This window comes from Temnothorax curvispinosus, unplaced genomic scaffold, assembly GCF_003070985.1.
Source record: "Temnothorax curvispinosus isolate PA1 unplaced genomic scaffold, ASM307098v1 QBEX01003323.1, whole genome shotgun sequence".
Classification (NCBI taxonomy): Eukaryota; Metazoa; Arthropoda; class Insecta; order Hymenoptera; family Formicidae; genus Temnothorax; species Temnothorax curvispinosus.
The window spans coordinates 408111-429432 of record NW_020213103.1 but is presented as its reverse complement, the minus strand read 5'-3'; the positions used below and the strand labels follow the sequence as shown (position 1 = coordinate 429432).

The 21322-nt window shown below is 37.1% G+C and overlaps 1 protein-coding gene across 6 annotated transcripts in view; it reads right to left on the bottom strand.

Moving 5' to 3' along the window:
- Positions 1-21322, bottom strand: part of LOC112452369 (protein tincar) — a 151011-nt gene that overhangs the window by 80467 nt on the left and 49222 nt on the right. For all 6 annotated transcript variants that reach the window (XM_025012534.1, XM_025012530.1, XM_025012535.1 and 3 more), the window contains one exon: positions 14839-14874. The gene's annotated coding sequence lies outside the window, so the exon portion shown is untranslated. The remainder of the gene's footprint in view (positions 1-14838; positions 14875-21322) is intronic.

Genomic DNA, 21322 nt, shown 5'->3' with positions numbered 1-21322 from the left:
ATAATCTATAAGAATTTCAACTTTTTATCTTGATTTCAACTTCTTTTTTTCTTGATTGCACTATATAAAACTTCGTTTAACTATATAAATGACTTCATTCAAACAAGTTTTCTTCGTTTAACGCAATATAATTTCATTTCAAGATTATATATTCTTGTGTATATACAAGTATATCATGTTGATTGGGCACTTCTTTTTTTTCTGGGTGAAAACTGGAAAATTTCTTCTGCGTGAAATTCGTTTGCTAAGGAAAGATCAACATTAAATATGTCCGAAAATTTATCATTAAAATTGAATTTCTACAAATATGCGTGTACAAATATTCGAAGAAAAGAGAACATTGTGATAATAAAGTTAATTAAATTAAACTTCCTTAAAATTCATGAAATTTTCATAAAATTGCTGCTGATAAAACTCCGATAAAACCGGCGTGCTATTTCTATTATTGTATTTTAATAAAACGGCATAATGTTTCGTAAAATAAAAGTACAATGCTTTTTTCTATAAAGTGAAAATAATATTACATGTGTAGCATGTTACATATTCTGCAAAAAAAGCCAAGTAACAATATCCTTTTTTCTAAAGGAATAAAAGAGGCAACAAGATAACGGAATAAAAGCGAGAGTGAACAAAAGGTTATCGTACAGCGATACAACGAAAGGCCGTGGAATAATGTTGGCTAACCGAAAATCATTTCGCGCACGTGTTTCCGTGGCATTGCAACGGAGCCGTTGGAATGCCTGTTTCCTGCTCCGCCCTGCGATGCCGATCGATGCGAGAATGCCGTGAAGCGTAGAAGAGACCGTGGATACGCTAGCGAAAAAAAAAGGAGTGGGACGAGTATCTTCCGCATCGGCTAAATATGGAAATGCTCTCCACTTTTAAACGCACGTGCTATTCCAAGAGACATTGCTTTCTTCGATGAGTCAATTATCGGTCCGAAGAAACGAGAATTTAATTTTCAATCGCTTGTAATTCGGAATGTTATTCGTCAACGTCGATCCATTTGTAACTGCCATTCTTTAGACTTCTAGTGCTTCACGAAAGCAACTCTTGTACGTCGTTTTGTATATTGCCAAGAAAAAAAAATTCATATATACACTTATAAAGAAGAAAGAACGGCAAAGTTTTGTGTCAGCTGGGAGGGTGCGCGGTGAGTCATCCCTTAAACTTCCCCCAATTCCGTCCTGCGGGCGTTTCTAGGGATAGATTCGATATGCGCTGCCGTATCTTCCAGGCCGCTACAAGCCCCAAGTGCTTCGGATCTCGTATATATAATCGCGGGTCGCGATGTTATTTCGACGCTCGTGAAGAGTGGAAAGATGTGTTATCGAGGATATTTGGTGATTACAAAAGAGGGATTGATCGCACAACGTTTTTCACGCTCCGTTGAATTATATGCGGCTGTTCATAACTTCGCGATACACCGGCATAAAATGCGGGAGCATCGAAATAAGAGAAAAATTTCAATCATTTTTTAACAATGCGCGTTGTTAAAGCTTAATTACGACGATATACTAGAAATTTCGGCCTCCATGCACAGTTCAGTCGGCAATGAAAGCGCACGTAACGCGGATTACGTCTTCTCTTGATTTAAACCAGTCGCGTTGTCTGCATCAAGTTGCAGAAATTAAATCCGGTCACTTTGCGAAAAAGAGCGTTTCATTATTATTTTACGAAACACCGTGCCGTTTTATCATTATAGTATAATCCAGAATGCCGGTTTCATCGGATGCAGTTTTATGAAATTTCATACATTTCATGGAAATAATATTTAATCAATTCTATTATCACAATATTTTTTTTTTTTTTTTTTTTTATAAAAGCACTATAGTATTATCAGTAATTTTTTAAAAAATTAAAATAACATGCTATACAAAAATGATTTATAGAGAAACCGGAAATTTACGTACAAGTCCTCTAAATCTTGTTTAATGTCTACAAAACTGTTTGCGCAACATCCTATTAAGTTATTGGCCAATTAATTCCGTTGCCTATGCTCAGAAGGTCAGAACCAAAGCACCAACGTAAGCTACGATAACTAACAACCAATTATAACTTTAGTATAATAGGTGTATTGTCCAATCACTCTTGCCGCGTTTGAGCAATTGCAGTCAATGTTGGCTGCAGGTGTACAGTCACCGCGTTATGGGAACCAACGACAAGCTTTACGGAAATACGGTAATCTCAGTATTTCTGCTTAATCACCGGGAATATGGGATCGTATTAAAGTCGTTCCCCCATATGTGGATTTCAGGTACCGCAGATACTATGTCGAAATGCTTCAATGAGTTTTCATCCAGATATTGCAGTGCGTGTTTCCATTATTTTCATTCAGATAAATACGAATTTCAGATGAATACGGATTTAAAATTCGCGAAGAACGATGAAAACTGAAGAAAATATTTTACAATCCTATTTTGTCGTATAATATTTTGCATGTGGAGATTACGATTGCATTTATGTACTGTATGTACAATAATTCTTTTTGAAAAAGATAAAATTTACGAACGAAATAGCTTTTCTTAAGTTTTTATGCAAAATATTAGAGACTTAAACAAGGTGGGAGACAATGCCATATTCTGGAAAATGTACCGCGTCGAATTTTTCCACGTAAATATTTCGAACGTGACTAGGAGCGTAATGTAGAGTGGGAGTAAGTAAGGTTGCTCCTCGGGGCGTGTTCGCCGCTACCTTAGCCCGTGAATTTAGCAGTCACGTATTTATGGTCCAGTCGTATTGGATTGGAGATTTTCAAGTCGAGAATGAAAGGCCATTTTCTAGAATTAAGCAGCATCCAACCGTTCTCGGGTAACTTTGCGGTCTTCCAGACGGTTTGAAATGGGTACCGCTTTAATGAATATAAACGCAAATGCGTATATACCTTTCCAGCGAGCCAGTTCCGAAATTAAGGGCGACCATCAGACAGTTTGGTTTCATTGACTGACCAAAATCCGCCTCGCAATCAAGCTCTGATAAATCACCCGCTTGCCCGAAGAATTCCACCAAAAATGATTCGAACAAAAACAAGAGAAGATACTCGACAAAGGAACATGTAGCAATGTGATCAAATATATTTTAATTTGATCAACATCATGTCTACAGGTCGATTGCAAAAAGAATTTGTCATGAAATTCTGCAAAAAATTGAAGGCAAAAGAAGCAAAAAGAAGAGATAAAAAGTAGAAAAAATGTCTTCGCACATTATCGCGTGCAATTTTCATTTACATATGTTGTCAGTATATACGTAGAGAGCATCGCGATCTTGTGTGCTTTACGTGACGCTATATAACACGCGACTATATTTTCATATGTGCGTACCGCAATTTTACGTCGCAATGCGACGGAGCCGCTCGTTAATTTAGAGCTCTCGCCGTTATCGCACTTGTGTTTTACGCACCGCGGGGACGCCGCAGCAGAGGCGGTTTTTCACGGCATACCGGAGCAGCACGCAGCTTAATGCATTCGACGCGTGCTTTTCTGAGCGAGCCGCGCGTTTAAGCGCAACACCGCGATATGAATAAGCGGATTTCGCTCTGACGGGCCCGTGTTGCGCCACGGCCTCGAGCTTTAAACGATTTCTTCTTTCGCGCGCGCTCCGCGAACTGTACTAACCAGGGTTTCACTGGACAGCGAAACGTAGCCGTAGATTTGCTCGTTCTATTTTTACGCGCAAGCAAGGAGAGTGATTTGTGTGGACGATTCGTTGTCCTTTGAACGTCGTGAAAAGAAAAACGGGCGATGCATTTAAAGCTACTTTGAATATATCATAGATTCTCTTTAGATATTCCCCTCTCGATCGTGAGATCTTGAAAATATATATGCACACTCGCGTGTGACGAGAGCATGTACGGAGCAATTTTGAAAAAAAGTGCTTATCTCGAAAAATCCTTGGCAAGATAATCCGTGTTTCCGACATTGCGTGGATCAATCAGCATACGTCGTAAAAGGCTGTAATCAGGCAAGCAGGTGTTTCAATGTAAATTACAGGTGACAAAGACTGGGTTTATAGCTCCTACGATATTAAATTCTTAAAACCGCTACTGGTTTAGCATATTTTCTTTTACCCATTTATTCAATGTTTTGAAACATTGATTTGACTATATTTGACAACAATGACTTGAATTTTTAAGCGACTTTTATCGCATTTTTATGACAGAAAACTACCTAAATATGTTATTAAAAATATTGTTAAGTAAAATATTAACTTTATGTATTAACTGTAATAATATATTGTTTCGCAACAATCGGAAAGATTTACCATTGGGTGACTAATAACAAATTCCGAATGATTCACAGACAGAATATATCAGGGATGAAGACTGCATATCATCTTGGAGGGAATATATACATCGCTCTAGACTAGATAGTTTAAGTATATTCTGTGCTCCTTGCTAGTAAATGATAATACCGGATGGGTTTCGGCCAAAGTGGTAGTAGTCATTTTCACCCCCTTCCTTCGCACCCTTTCGCCACAACCCTACCGACAGTTTCCAAACTCCCCGCCTTACCTCGCGTTCAATCAATAACCAATGGCGCACACCACTAAACGGCGCGGATCTACACCAGCCTGTAGGATACGGCCATCTCCATCCAGAGGATTCGACATTCATCCTCTTATAAGCCGATAACGGTTCCCCGGCAACTGAGCTACCAGTGTGCAATCTGTAATCGCAAATGGTATGGATTCGCACAGCCGATGGTCGTCGAATGTCCCACGAATTTTTCCTCCAATTTCGTCCCTAAAAGTCGTTCGGAAGGCATGTCGAATTAATGTCATTGAACTGACATTATGTTTGTATCAATCGTCACAGTTTGATTTTTAGTAATAGCACTTGAAAAATTTCCAACGTTAAAATTACGTTTCGTTTTTTAAGAAAAAAACACATTGCTTGTAAAATATATCTTTGAAAAGATAATCCTGTACATTTAACCGATCCTCGTACCATGCCGATACTCAAGCTAACGTTCAACTAATAATCTCAAGCGAATAATTATTTTCAGTCGTGTGCAGACCGTGTCTATCGCCTTCCATCTTTTTGGCAAAAAAGAACGGACGTGCGCGCAGCGGAAAAAAAAATATTTGAGACCATCGCATCGCGATCGTGCGATCTAACAAAGAACATGACTGGCTCCTGCGCGACGATTAAGGTGATGCCGATAAAACCGCTTGGTCACTTATCTCATGCGTGGCGAATCATCCCTTCCACACTCCACAGAGGGCCTCTAGTATAATCCTCATAATCCTCAAACGAGATTAGATCGACATCAAGATACGATGCACGAAAGTACACCTTCTCGTCGAATTCGCCGCGATGCTTCCAACTGACATCACCGTCACGCCCAATGACCGGATAGGAATCTCGTAATTACGCAAGAAAAACTGGCGGGCGACTGAGACGTGGGATTAATCAGATTTATGGCACGGTATTGTCGCGCCGGCCGTTTGGCGGTACACGCGCTAATCACTGATTCTCATCCACGTGCCGTCAACTTACGTTGGATACCTTAATTACAACAGACCCGCTTTTTATTTTCTCTCTCTCTCTTTCTCTCTCTCTCTCTCTCTCTCTCTCTCTCTCTCTCTCTCTCTCTCTCTCTCTCTCGGATCAGTGAAACTGCGGTGAATGTCGACGGTTAATTAAAAGGCACGTGCAAACGGAAAAAAACCGATACATTTTTAATTTTTCGATACAGCGAACGAGTGAGAGACGCGCGCGCGTTGCTCCAAAATCAACGGATTCAACTGGTCGGGGCTATGCGAACATTGACGATTTAATCGCTCGCCAGGACAAGGTTTGTTAATAGATTTGCAGAATAATCCAGTAATTGATTTTGATATTCCGCGCGGTGTCGGGTCCGAGGGTAGCGCGTCAATGCTCTAGCCAGCCAACCAAAGACTATAGGCGGCATTCCATTAGATGGCCCGATACACCCTCATCCCCCCCCACTCCCTGTGCAGACACTCAACGGCGCGCCACTGCCACATTGTCAGCGTAGATTCTGCAGGGGTATAATTACCGGCGCGAGCCTAATATACAAAGCCCTCGTTTCGCAGGGTTTACGCCGCGCCCACCGAATATACGCGCAAATATCGCCCTGCGCGACGCCGCGGGCACTTACCCCAAGATCAAACGATATTCGATAGGTGAACGGTTTCGGATAGCGCAACCGACGGCGCATCGTCCTTTTGATTTCGCATAGCCGGCGATCCGATACCTCGATTATTCTAAATCTGAATATTTGCGAATATGTATCTCAAAGACGCGTTAGAGTATTCTAGATAATTTGATCGTGCAGTGATAGAGAGCATTGAAATACCTTCCTCTATTCTGCATTAATAATATTTACGCGCTCCTTGTGTATTTAATCATCTTTTAATATTTAAATAAACTTTCGCGTTAGTATATGTATTTAGGACAAGCATGACTAATCGATAGAAAAGCAGATATAAAATACGATAAAGTAAGTACAGCAATAATACATTATGGTAACTAATTTATTCATATTATTATTTTAAAGGATTCAAATACAATTATTCATAGAACAGTATTTCTCTCGTATGAATACTCGATCTAAATTTATCGGCGCAAAATATCAAGAATTTATATATACCTGTGGGTCAAGTTATCAAATCAGTAACGACGTTGAGGCATTTCAGTGACATGACATATTAAGGAAGAAGAAATATTCTCGGAAATGTAATTTCAAGAAACTCGCCTACACAAAGATCCGACAGCGCCTCGGCTAACGCAAGCACGCGTATAGCCGCGATGTCAGATTTCCCGTCAGTTTCATCCAGCAAAGTGACTGACGGGGGGATGCAATAATTATCTATTGGGAATTTGGATGTGTCAGAAGGGGAGAGCGACGTCAAGAGACTAATAGGAAGAGATAAGACATGTACCCATCAGTAGTAGATACTCGACTACTTGTCTAGTCTGATGTATAATATTGCGTGCATTCCAAGAGTTTTCTTCATACGAAGTAAGTTTTCACGGCAATGAAGATTCGTATAACGTACATTCCTGCGCAGTCGCGAGTCTACGGCGTTTTTTAAAAGACCGTGAAATAAAATAACCCCTTCTGAAAACCGTACGACAAAAAATTTTTAATTTAAAAAATGTAACACCGGCTATATATAATTAATCTTCTTTCATTGAAATATTAATTCAAACGGAACAATATATTCTAAGATGGTCATGTTTTAAAACAAAAATTATAATATTGTTTATGTTAACTCGTTAAAAGCTTACACAATCGTTCAAAACTAATCATAAATAACGATTTTAAAGTAAGATTCGCGTTAGTCTTACGTGGTTCTGGTCTTGAAATGTCTCCCGAGCAAACGACTAGATTTCGTCGCAGAACGACGCTGCTAACAGAAATGGTGACGACACCGATGAAATCCCGATGGAATATTGACTCGTTCGGATCAATTATCGAGGAAGCGTTTCCGTACCTGAGTAGCGATAAAAAAACACTCATCGCGCGCGAAGTCTTATTGCGTTATCACTTCCAATTCCGATTACTTCGTCGTAATGCTCGCATTATGCAAATTGCGCGCGCGAGATCGCTTTGTAGTCGCGCCTTTAGCCTCTTGAAACGATATCCTTCGACTGATTCTCTTGCCACGTCACGTTGCACACGTGCGTGTGCAGAGTCGTGTGTGCGGTCCAGAGGGAGTAGCGCAGAGTGCACTGAATGTACGCATTGATTTTCGATACCTGCGGATTCGTTTTCTATCCGAGGAAAATCGCGAACACTTGGCGCGAAAAAAACGATTCGTGCGTAAAAATGATATTTTAAGAGAACTCCCATAATGCGTAAAAAAATTTTTTTTTTCAAATAATTAAATGGAACAGCTAGGGGAATTAACAATTTAAGCATGAGATAATTGCTTTGAAAGGTTTCTCTCGGTTATAATTATTTATAGCGTTATACGAACAAGGTATATAATCCATGAATAAATACTCATTATTTCTTATTTTAATTTTAAGCATTATTAAAAAATAAACTCAATCTTGTATCAAATCTCTTTTATAGTCTTATTTTTTCAGATAATAACACATTTTAAGATTTTACGTAATATTCTTCGTAATATTCTTTTTTTTATGCTAATCTTTCCATATTTTTACATATTTATTTGCTGTACAATTTATTAAATCTAATGCTTGATATATAAATAAATACGTTGTGCTCGTATATATATTAATGGTATCAGAGATTTAATTTAATGTAAAAGATTATCTTGATGAATTAGCAAAACGAATATGTAATGCACATTTATCAACGTGTATATAAAAGCAACTAATGACAACAATATGTGGCGTGTTGTAAGGAGAGGACAACAATATGTGGCAATGCATTTGCATCCAGCATTAAACTTATTTTTTCTACCCTATAGCACGTTCATTTTTTATGTATTCTGAAGGAAAAGCTTGTTATTCTATTCCGTTGTCCTGCTCGTCAAAAAATTCGCTTTGTTATGCGAGACCTGCTGCCGGGTCCTGCCAAGTATAACTAGCGGTCAAAGTTTCTGACACACACGCTAACCACCGAGAAAATCGATAGAATGGGTCACTTGGCGTGCGACAGTGTAATTTCCACACGCACCGACGAAATTCCAGCGCACGCAACGCAGTGTTGATCGCTCGTCGCCTATCACGCCACATTTCCACACTTTCTTCACCTCCTCGTGTTTACTATGTAAATATCTGGCAATATGAACGCAGCTATGGTTATCAACCTGCATGATCATTGTAAATACCGCTACCGGAAACATATACATCAGCGATGATGTCGGATTATGAATATTTGGCTGATGTGATTAAGTTCAAATCCTGTTTATGGATAAATATAAGAAGTGATACGTACAAGACTGATTAAAATGCTAAGTCTATCATCTGGTTTTCCAAAGAAACTCGAATTCCTTGATCCTTGATCCTTGATAATACCGCGATAATAAAGCGCATACAGCGAACGTCTCCCTTTCCTTATTTCGTTCCCGAGGCACCTGAAAACCCGAGGCACGGAAATCAAGCCAAAGACACGCCTCAGCGTCTGAGTTAACTGCATCAGAAATCCAGCTACCCCAATAATCCGTTCGGAAACCCGAGCTTCCTTCCCCTTCTGGTACAATTCAGCCGGGGATATTAATACCTTTATGAATGCAATTAGTTTTGTGGCAGCGCGAAGAAGGGGATCTGAATTTAATCTTGTCTGTTTCCGTAAGAGCTATTTCAATATACTGACAGGCATAGATTATGAAGCGGAGATAGGGCTAGAGAGATCGTTGGTGAAGATTAAAGCTGCCAATGAGCACTGTCAAAAGCATAATTCTGTACGGCTCGGCTCAATGGTCGCGTGTACTTGTGTAAAGATCCGAGTTCGCCGTTGTAACACCAAGTCGAATGGTGAGATGCCATCTACAACACCGAAGCGACAAACTTGCAGGATCTCCGCAGCAAGATCACAGCTGGATGCGCGCTGGTAGTTACCCAGGCACTAAGTCGCCACGGCAAGAAATAGATGCCATACCATCTGGATGCCCTGCGCTTGACAAACGGCGTGTACATTGAAATAAATTGTATGTGTATGCAAACTATTTTCTAAATCTCACTGTTGTATAAAGCAAAGATTTATTTTTCTTTTTAATCAGACAAATATCATATAAGCTGAAAAATTATATTTCTTTAAATAGTATTTTTTATTAGAAATATCTTGCATTCTTGCATGCAATACATATTGGGATATTTTCAATGTTAAAAGCAGAGAACAAAAGAGTGAAGAAAAAGGAATTCGTTTATAAAAAAAAAGTCCATCATATCACTTACTCTTGATTGCCATTTTTAATTATGTCAATAACAGCGTGTATCTTGTTTTTGTAAGATAAACAAGAGATTTGTGTTGCACGTGTGATATTAAATAAATATATTTCTTATCCGACTATTTAAAAAACCGATAAAAACTGAAGCTTTTTATTTTGATTGCTTGAATAATTCTAAAAAAAGAGATGATCTCACAAGTAGCATTCAATCAAAATTTTCCTTTCTTGAGAAACCAATATGGTACATGCTCAGCTTCTGCTGTTTCGTTCGAGTACAGAAAAACAAAGTGAGTCGTCTTAACCAAGCGTGCTTCCGTTTGTGCGACGAAACAGAAATAACGCACAGAGGAACGATAAAACACGCGTAGCAACGACCTTATTACTTCGATATGTAAGTATACTAAACTAACGCAGCACAGCTTACGTTTGCATTTGCGCGAGAATGAAAACCGCAAGCTGTGTTTCTATAAAATTTTTAGTAGAAATAAGTCAGAAGTACATAAATCTACTGCTTGCCTGCCGATACGCTGAAAGATTTGTGAGAAGAAAAGCGCTTTTCTTCGACAAATAGCATATAGTAATAAAGAAAATTTAGAAAAATAATCGTTTATAAGTTGATAGCGACGCTACAAAATCTTTTAAATATTGACAATAATATAGTAAAAAAATAATGACAAAAATTAAAGTATCTTATGAAATCTGTCTCTCAATGTTATATCCAAATTTTTTAGCATCCAATGTTAATAACATTAAGTAACATATTTTCATTACAATTGGTAAATTATAACTTTACTCTTTATTGCAAATCCTCGTTTCTTTATTAACTAATTCTTTAATGAAAATTATGAGAACGATTATTTATCCCGGCGTTCCAACCTACATATTTTCATTTACTTTACTATTTACTTTAATAGTTTCGTGAAAAGAAAAATAAAGTTTTGTATGTATTTTAAAGAATCCGTAGGTAAAAAAACATTCATCCATTTTAGGAAAGAGTACCTACGTAAACCATTCTACCGAGTAAAGTACCATTATGTAAACATTGAGCTCAGGTACTACTGTCATAGAGAAATATTATTCAAGCAAACCACTTCTATATATATGTAATTAAACGCACGTATTTGTTAAGTAAATGCTGCAACTTCTCATTACAGGACATCAGTGAGATTTAGTAAAGAGAGAATTAAACGACATATAAATGAATAGTAATGTGATTAAAATAAATAATTACCAGGTGCGTGCTCGTCGCAATTAACGTCGATATGTTTTTCTAAAATATACGAAGTGTATGTCGTATACAATTTTATATTAAATTAACAGAGTTATAATAAATTTTTTTGCAACCAGAAAAGAAACTAGTGAAAAATTGTAAAAATGCTTTTATCGCTTTTAGATACATATTTTTTTTTATATGTATCAATGTGCTCAGTTTAAAAATATTTTTTAAAATAAAATTTTAGAATAATAGTTCCTTTATAAAGAATGTACAAAGTATGATATACATATATAATTGAATCTTATGTGTAAAAGATATAACACTTTCTTTTCTTGTTAACCATGACATTAGATTATTTACAATCAAGAATAAGGAAGACTCTCTCTCTCTCTCTCTCTCTCTCTCTCTCTCTCTCTCTCTCTCTTTCGCTCTCAACTTGTAAATTTTGATATCAAATAAGATCAATCGATTTCAAAATATAAAATAATAAATCACCACGCTGAAAAGGGGATAATACAAGAAAATGCGGTTATATATTTTAATAACACTCCTAAGCCATATCAAATCGCGCGTTTAACATTAAACCGCGCCAAGCTCTTCAATTTTGCGAACGGTTCCGTTCTTTTTTGAGCCTTTTAATATCTTGCGGCAAGACTCGCAAGAAAAGGCGATGCCGCAAGCCTCTCTGGAATTTCGTGATTATCGAATATCGATTTTCGCAGACGCTATATTACTGCTGCGAGGGAAACTTTGCCAGCTTTCCGCAAATATCGGGACATTCCCACCTCAACCCCCCATATAACCAACCTATCTGATAACTTCGTTCATCTGGACCGATGCAAGCCGCGGAATTATACCACACAACGCCAGAAATCAAATCGACCGTTGAGCTCAGTTAATCTTCTGCAGTTGAAATATTTTTATCCCCCTTTCTTCATGTTATTATAAAATATTCTTTTAAATTACACTATAGGCACATGAATAAAAGCTTTTGCGCGATTATTTCAAATTAAATTGATTCAAATAAAATTAACTGAAAAAAGAGTGAATTTTTTTATGTTATCTATTTTATTGCCCTTCTTCTAAAGTTTAATATGCAAATAATTTGCTGCTTTCACTAATTAAAAAACGGCACAATTCAACATTCTCTATGTTTAAATAATAATTTTTATTCCCTCAGGTTACAAGTTAAACATTTTCTATAAATGATTGTCTTGCGTACTAGTGTATTTACGATGACTGCCACGAGCTATGCTGTATTGTATAGACGAAATATTATATGCTATAATATACATATAGCAGTATATATGCTTGTCGGTGTAGCTGCGTGAGCCGTTCATCTTCGATGAAGTATGCTTTCCTATCGCACAAGTATAATCTTGCTCGGTATCGAACCGAGCGGCGAAGCTGCCATGACTACGGACAGATCAGTTATAATGCCTATACCCGTTTACCACTCGGGTTTCGAAGCTTGGCAGGCGTTACACACTCGCTCGCAATAATAATTCCGCGGTTAGAGCTGTCGCGTCCGTCCTAGTAGCAACGTGTTGGCAGTACGTCGCAGATGTCGGATGTTCGGACATCACGTAGTCGGAAAAGCACATCCGTAGTCCTGACTAACACGGCGTACATTGCCATCGGCACACGGAAATGTATGTACATTTACGAATGACGAAAAAAAAAAGAAAAAAGGTAGAAAAAGAAAGAGATCGCGTAGTGCAATTGTTTTCCATATGTGACTAAAAATAAGATTTTCTAATTAAACTGCATGTCAACGCGGTAAAAATTAAAAATGCGCTATTCGTGTTTCTTATTAAAAAGAAATACATATAAAATAATACACAAGATAGTTTCTAACATATGCATCCATGCTCTTACATGGCGTGATTCTTTAACTAGGATGTAAGCAATTTCTTTTTTAAAAATGTCAAAGCATTGATTTTTAAATAATACAATAAGAATTTTAACATTTAAATAAATAAAAAATATCATTTTTAACAAAATAAGCTTGGAAGTTGTATGATAAACAATAAAATTTAAAAAAAATTGAGAAAAATCTTGTACAACTTATTTGTTTCCCCACATATTTTTCAACCATTTATTGCATTAGCTATTATATTGTACTGAGCTTTATCATTCTAGAGTTTCTTCGATAATTGAGAAAATGAGAGAATCTCTTCAATCTCATTTCCGATGATATGACATTAATTATTAAATATTAATGCAATTCAATATGATTAATATTTTCCCAAAATTCTTTGATTTGTCACCGACTTACACACGGGCATAATTTTAAATGGTCCGATACGGAAATTATACATAGAGAGAGAAATGTAAGGAAGAGGGAGATTGCAGAGATGTTTTACATAAAAAAAGAACAAAAGAACACGATCAATTTAAAGAAAGACACTGAGAATCTCAATCCGCTATACGATAGAATCATAAGAGCCACGTAGTAATTTCTTTCTAAGCGGTATTTTTATTTGTTTGACCTATACAGTCGTTATTTATATATCGGCGATTAGTCAGTCGCTGTCTTTCGATCCGGAACGACGTGTCACCGGTCGGTTCCGTTCATATCATGACTGCGGCTCTCTCTGGAGTGCGACTTTTTTAAGATTTGACAATGTTAGTAGAACTGCAAGAACTTTGTGGGTGGCGAATGCAATTTGCGAACAGTATGAGATAGGTAGATATTCCCTTGATTGTTTCTCGTGCGATATTCGTTTCTGTAACAACATGCTTGTAACGACTTTGTTTTGTATACTTTTAGAAATCTCTTGATAAGGACACAAAACCAGTGTCGAAACGTCGAGTTAACGTAATAATAAATGTCAGTTTGGTCAAAAAAATAAAACCATGATTAATATTATTCAACCGGATTATCGAATAAAGCAAAATTCATGTTATCATTCTACAGATATTTCACGATGATATATAAGTCATTGACACTGAAACCACCGCTGGCCGTTCGTAATCGGGAGGAATCGCGACGAATGCTGGAGAATTCGTTGCCTCTCAGCTCGCAGCGAACTGAAAATTTACCGCTGCGTTCAAATATAGCGACTCGACATCGCGACCATGATAATATCTGCATCGATGTATGCACTTTCGATCGATCCGGCCGGAATTCGGGATGATGCGACGCAAGCGCACCGGTCAGATGTGTTTGTACGCCCGTGTGTCAATGTGCATCATATATGTTGCCCTCGGTTGATTTAAATTTCAAATCGACGGTAAAAAGCGATCTGAGAGCGTCGACGCTAATCGATACGCATCGATCAGTCATCGAACCCGAGGTAAGCCTTCCGGCTGCTAATACCGCGAACAATATGCAATCACGTGTACGGTGAAATTGGCGTTTCTCCGCGAGTTACTCGATCATACGGTTTTTCGTGCAATACATTTTCTATCGATATAGGTACGTTCTCGTTAAAAGAAAGAAAATAAAAAAAAATATATATATATATATATATGTGTGTGTTTGTGTGTGTGTAAAATATTTAGTATTTTGTTAAATGAAATTTAAGTTTTCTTTCTTCAACAAACACATCATTCAATATTTATGTTAGATAAGAGCACAAAATGTTATTCGCATTTGTAACTTTCCAATACCTAATCCATTATAATATAAGTGGGCTCTTGAAATAATGGATCATACATCTTTTATGTCTTTAACTATTCCATCGTGCATCACATGCTAGAACGTCCAATTTTGTAATGCTACGGGCTGCTGTGTCGTTGACAGAATAACGTCGCCTAAGAAAGGAAGTTGTTAAAATTGCACGACTTACCGATGTGTCGAGCTCCGGGAGGATCGAGCGTAAATTCTGAAACACAAAAGGAGAGAACTTTTAGAGCCGTAAGGAAAGAGAAGTAGCGGTCTCTCCCCACCAATCGTTAATCTTCCATGAGGGAAACATTCGTTCCGACTCACGAGTGTTCGAAACTTGAAACCTCCGCCAACCCTCCCCTGGCACACGTACAAGGCATTGAGGATCCCCGTCTCCGATGTACCCAGCATTTATCGTTTGAAGAAGACGAATACGATTCAGTCGAGAAATTCTCGTCGAAGCTCTCGAAATGCTGGATATGTTGAAAGCCCCAAAGCCTCAGAGAAGGACAAATCCCATCTTATTTGGAAATATTTGTGCGTGCGCGACAAAGAAAAAAAAAAGGAAATAAAAAAGATGTCTCGAAGGAGACATCGAGATATTGATCACGGGCATAAATTTCTTTAACGTGACATTACGTTATAAGAAATATAAAAATTTGATTGTTATCAACATAAAGACTGAATAATGCGCGCGTATATACCAAAAGATTGAATCTCGTATTAGATTGTCAGAAATTTCGCATTCCGAAAATTACGCGTTCTATTCCTATAAAGGAACAATATGCATTTTTGATGGGCGCTGGTAATAACTCCATCACTACGCTCGAAGATTCACGGTGTTTTCACAGCTCGACAGATTTCGTCGCCATGTGAAAACGACAGATTTTCCTTCGTCATTGATCACAGCCAGCCAAATCGGAAGACAAACGAGGCAAACACGGCTAGCAGATCCGGCTGTCGCAGCCACCCTGTTTCGAACGAAAGAGAGAACGGGGGTACAGATTCCGTTCGCCCGCCGGCAATTACAGGCCACGGATTTGCATGAAAGTTGAAAAAAAAAAGCTTTTTTTTCGTTAGGCGTTATCTCCTTTTCATCTCTTTCCCTCCTTCCCTCTCTCTTTCTCTCTGTCTCTTGTTCCCTCATCGCTTTTTGATACGCAATTTTTTACTCTGATCGACGGCTATGCGTATTTGAATATGAACAGCCATTATTACTTGCGGGAAAAAATCAAAACAAAAAGGCAAATACTTTGGCAATTCAAGGAAATTGCGTAACAAATGCAAAAGATTTAGAATTACGAGTGATCGCTATAATATTACCAGCTATATAAAGTCTTGTATTTGCCAAAATTTTTTGTATCAAGTCTAAAATATAATAATTCGAGCAAAATAGTTCTCGGAAAAATAACTAATTTTTAGCTTCCTGACGATATTACAAAACAAGTCATCGATTTCATCGTTGTTACTGCAAAATTAGAAAAAAAAATGCATGCATCATTCAACGCATTATTTTCCAACAAAATAGATATCCTGTTTTATCAATTTACTTTGTTCCGTCTGACTTTTCGTAAAGACAATGATTCGATTGTGCACAAAAATACATATAACTCAATACTTGCTAATATAAAAAGACAGTTCTCGCGATAAATATGTAATTAAAGTATGCTTTGGAAGCGATTGTTATCGTAGCAACGTATAAGCGTGCATTCGATACATTAGATCGCAAACAAAGCGGGTGCGGTTGAATTCCACCCCCGCCACTGGGTAGGTAGATAACACGCAAAACGCGCTTCACGAGAGTTTACACCTTAAACGGCCGTTCTCCCACGTCCCGCACACATCATTAGGTCTGCAAAGCGACCGTAGAGATTTTCCAAAATTAAAGCGCGTTATTATCGGGAGCGCGCTCTCACGTATGAGCGGGCGCGCGGGTGGGTTCGATTTCACGGGCCCGTAGTTTCGGCATCGCGTAAAAGTGTCCGAAAATGTGCACAGGCTGGCACACATGCGGTCATCCAGGAGAATATCACGGTGCTTCCGCATTCCTTCTTTTTCAAAGGACTGTCCACAGGTTCTGTGTAGAAAGAAACTATGAGCGTATATGTATTTTTAGCCTCTTCCAAATATATTTTCTTCATAAAAAAATTGGATTGAAAAGAGTCAAAATGTCGGAAATTGTTAGGTTTAAAATAAAAATTAAATATGAATTGTTATAAAACTTGATAATAAAACTTTAACAATGTTTATACACAATTTTACCTATATATATATATATACAAACAGTTGATTAAAATTTTACAAAACTGACATCGAATATTTCACTTTAATAGGACTCCCGACTTGTTCTCTTGATTTGGCCGCGCTAAAGTATAGCTAAAAATATAACAACTATATTCAGCGTGAGTAAAATTGTCGGGCATGCGTGAAATTTAAATGAAGGCGAGGAACTGAATTTTCCGATTCAATTGCGAATGACAATGCCAATGTTAGTTACAGCGACTCAGTGTCAATGTCAGTTACTGTGTAACTCAACGCCAATATCAATTACTGCGAAATCCAAGATAACGCTTCCCCATTTCGACTAGTTAAATTATGTATAAGGATTGACTTTATATCATTCTTGACAATTTCGTTAATTCATATTCAATGTATTTATTCAACTTTTCTCTACCTGAGTTAACTTGAAGCCATTTCATTCTTTATAATTATTTTAATATTATTTTATTGTCAGTTATAATATAATTGATAATATCATTTGTATTATATCATAATATCATTTTATCATCAATTTAGATAGATATAGAGGAAAAATTTATATTTTTTATTATTCAAAAATCCTTCTTCTTTTTGTGTAATTGAGAGAAAAATATTTCTCTCAGAATAATTCCTAATTCAAAACTCTTATAAATAAAAACAATGATTATTGAAAATATAGTCAGCAAATGAATATTAGAATATGTTAAATGACTAAAGAAAATTCAATAACTTTCTCTTATTTGCAAGAAGTATTAGGGCAGCACTTTAGTAGGTAGCACGAATAAAAGTTGAATCTGTAGTACACAGAGCAAATTTACATGTTAACTTGCTTTTCTGCTGCCTTTTGCAGGTATCCGTGTGCTTTGCCATTTGTAGTATAAAATAGAGCTCTTGTGCAGGTGCATGGCATCATATGAAACAAATTGCAGTACACGTAGTAAAACCTGCATTTAAGCGCGTAGACGCACGCACATACACGCGCGTACGTACACATATACGGTACAATCCACGGTTTTTTATATCACAATCAGGATAACATATTTTTTGTTCGATTTCTAGTAGTTGCATGTAAAACGTATTATAGAAAAAAATAAATATTATATATGGTTCGTCAATGTTTTATGTACATCAGATAATCATTCACTGACATCTAATTAATCTATAGGCGTAAGTAATTTCAGACAATAAGAATTATAATTACTAAAGAACATTCCAGTCAAAATGGAGCTTGATTAAACTTGGGAAAGTGCTATTCGAGGACTATCTCTTTTCTTGGATATATAACCCTAGAACAAGGGACCTAATTAAGAACATATACATGTATATATGACCGTCGCGTCGCCACTTATATGTCTATATTATCATGTCGCGTTTTAAAGATCCAAAATTTCATTTTGCGCTCAGACTTTACGTTCAGGCAGGTTGTTAATTCACACACGAATTCATTAAACTTTATTACTTGGAATCCTCCTTATGTCTCGTTCCGCGAAATGAAACTAGGTACCATCAAGCGACAGCATCATTTTGCTTCAATTTTGCATATCAGCAAAATTCATTTAGCGAATATTACACTGTGAGAAAAATGCGTTTGTGGCTGTCAAAACTGATAAAAAAGATCGGTTAAGGTCTGCTAAGTTACTTTTTGTTTCGAAGGAAAATCGCAATGGATCGAAATGGATGTTCATGATACCCCAGCGATATATCCGGTAACGCGTCTAGCCGCTGTCACCTGTCGTCTCGACTTTTGATGCTCAGAAGAGATAAGGGGCAACCAGTAGCAGCGTAAAATTTCAAAATCGAATAAATTTGCTATAAATTGACACATACCATATTTTCCAAGTGAAAATAGATTAGTGTCAGTTTCATCACGTCCCGACTTAAAACTTAAGTATTATTAAACTTATTTAATTTCATAATAACATTCTCTTACAGTAGAAAATGACATTTCGACTTTCAAATAAAACAAAAAAATTAGAAATTTGCACTTGGCTTCCTCATAGAGGAAGCTTTAACTTTCGCAAATTTGGAGATATTGATCTATTTTTAATTTTATTATATTTTTCAGTCTTTTCTACCCCTATTTCATATATAATTCTTTTAAATTCGGTTGATTAGACTTAGCTTTATACGCGATCAAAATCTCCGAAATTTCATACGTCTGTAACTCCAGAACTAATTAACCAAATCTTAATTAATTATATATGAAATAGGGGTAGAAAAAACTGAAAAATTTAATAGAATTAGATATAGATTGTTATCTCAAATATTGAGAAAGCTATAGGATAAAACACACTTTTCTAAAAAAAAAAATTTTCAATAAAATCTATACCGGTCAACCGATTTTAATAAAATTTGAGAAAAATATACTTTCTATGATACTCTATTTGTGTGAAAAATTTCAACCCGGTATCTAAAAAATTGTAGAAGTAGATGCGTGTACAAAAAATCCGTACATACACACACATACACAATACTTCCGGACATTTTTTACTAATACGATTTTTCGACATTTTAGAACATTCTAAACCTATTTCCATCAAAATCTCGAAAAAATTTTTTTTCACCATCACAAAGCTTCCTCTATGAGGAAGCAAAATAGAGAGGAAATAAATATCGTAATGAGCATCAAATATCTATTATCACTGCAGAATATTCTTCGTAAACATTTAATAATTTTAGTAATTTTCGATCATGTGAAGAATGATAAAGTAAAATTTTATTATATTATTCATATATACTCTAATTTTTAATTTTAAATAAAACTTTAAATATTTTCCAATTATATGTATATACACAAAGTTATAGTGGCAAACAATTTCCGCTACGTGTAATGGCATGTACAAAATAAAACCGTGAAGACAAACATTAACATCCGCAGCCATAATATTTTTATCGATTTTGTAATCGAAACAACTGTGCTTTCCCATGATGATGATATTAACTCTACATTCTAAATAATATTAATGCCATGCTTTGTGACACTTTCGTGAGTTGTGATAGTTATACAATTTGATGAAAGCACCCCTATGACGTAGGTATATACATATAATAAATACTGCATAAAGTAATTTAGCCATGGAGAATACAGTGTATTATTTGACATGCCTCTGCGTCTAGAATTACATTCCAAATTTAGAACGTCCGTAATTAGAAACACCATTTTCCAAAGCAACGTGATCGAATACGAGGCGAACAGAATTGTTTGTACGACTTCCCCTCGAAGCTAGGGCGGCGCGCACCGCTCTTAACAACATCCGGCTGGAAACATATGAGCAAGACGGATCGATGACACACGAATTGACTCATCGATAATCTAAACCATCAAAAATCCTAGTTAATTGCAACATATTTATCTAGTGATTCGAAAGAAAGAATATACTCGCATCGAAAGTGCAACGTTACGTCTCAGCAAAATTATATAATAAATAAACAATAAACCGCAATAAACATAATATTAACTTTCAAGTATTATTTACATCTAGCTATGGAAATTAATGAGCTAAAATTAATAAATTTCCATATTATTATTATAATTTTTACGTTGATAACCGAAAAAGCTTCAACAGTTTATTGTATATTTAAAGCATTTAGATTAGATAGTATAATAATGTCATAAACTGAAAATACTGTGGTCTATCACTATCAGCGTAACGTTGCCGGAAATTCAAGAAATGTAGGCACGAACGCTGGACTATGTCAATGGGACGTGCGGCGATACATCGCCAGCTGGACATCCCATCAACCAAACTGTCACCGTGATGAAAGCCTTCGGTCGTGTCTCACATACGATTCATAGCCAAAGAGACAATCCATGACGACGACCGTTGCCATTAATCCGAATCAATACGTATATAAGGTACAGATTCGATCCCCCGACGGTGTTTCTCCACGTGGAAAATCCACGGTGTAAATGTACTCACTCCTCTCCAGAATCTTTCCGGCAGGACAGAACGGAAAGACGGTGTTGGAGAAGGACGCGGCGAGGAGCGAGTCGATGTCGATGGAAAAGGCGAAGTCTCCGTTTAATCCGTTGCAATCGAAGAGTCCTCCACTCTGCCGTCGCCCTCCTTTTCACTCGCTTATTCGCTACGCTTCGTACACCCTCCCCCTCCTCGCGTCGCGTTGGTAATCCCGGATAAAATCCCAAAGTGATTGCCTCGCTTTTTCCGCGGCACGGCCAAAGGATAGACGGTCGGGACGGTCTTTCCCGCGCGGATACGTGTGTAGACGAGGAAGGTGGCTGAATTGCAAAATCTCCAAGTATTCGCGTCGAGATAGGGAAATTCTCAGCGAGGCCTGGACGAGCGTCTGGTAATCCGCATCGAAGGGCAAATCAAACAGAAACGCGAGCTGCAGATTATCGCGACTAGGTGCGCGTCGACAAAAGAGAGAGAAAAAGAGAGAGA